We start from the raw sequence: 770 nt of genomic DNA on the forward strand, positions 1-770 counted from the left end.
GGCCGGAGCAATCTCCAGATGGTGTTGTGCCATCCACGAACTGATCACCGCAATCGCCGTCTCTGCTGCTCGCGTCGCTGTTTCAGGTGTAGTCCCCTCCGCCAGCACCGCGATGTCGTCCGCGAAGCCGATCACTTCAGCACCCTCGGGCAGCTCCAGCCGAAGCACGCCGTCGTACATGGCGTTCCACAACGTTGGGCCCAGTATTGAGCCCTGTGGAACGCCTGCCGTAATCGTACGCCGCACTGGTCCCTCGCTGGTCTCGTACACCAGCCTCCTCTCAGAAAAGTAGCTGCGCAAGATTCTCTGGAGGGCTGTAGGGACCTGCAGCTTCTGCAGGGCAGCCGCAATCGCCTTCCAACTCGCTGAGTTAAAGGCGTTCCTCACGTCCAGCGCTGCCACCGCCAGACAGCGAGGGTCCCGCTGGTTGGTACGATGGAATGTCCTCGCGTGCTGCCCCCGCTCGACTACTCGTTCGATGGCCTGGATGGTTGACCGGCCTCGCCGGAACCCGTGCTGATTTGGCGACAGACGAGGCGCGTCGCTGTCCTCCAAGTGGTCGTTCAGTCGATCTAGGATCAGCCGTTCGAACCCCTTGGCGACTGCTCCCAGCATGAGCAGCGGGCGGTATGACGACGGATCGCCCGGCTGCTTTCCCGGCTTCGCGATCAGCACGAGACGAGCCTCCTTCCACTCCGCAGGAAACTCGCCCTGTTCAAGCAGCTGGTTGTAGACTTTCGCGAACACCTCCGGATGCTTCCTCATCGCCG

Source organism: Anopheles moucheti (assembly GCF_943734755.1).
Source record: "Anopheles moucheti chromosome X unlocalized genomic scaffold, idAnoMoucSN_F20_07 X_unloc_43, whole genome shotgun sequence".
Taxonomy (NCBI): domain Eukaryota; kingdom Metazoa; phylum Arthropoda; class Insecta; order Diptera; family Culicidae; genus Anopheles; species Anopheles moucheti.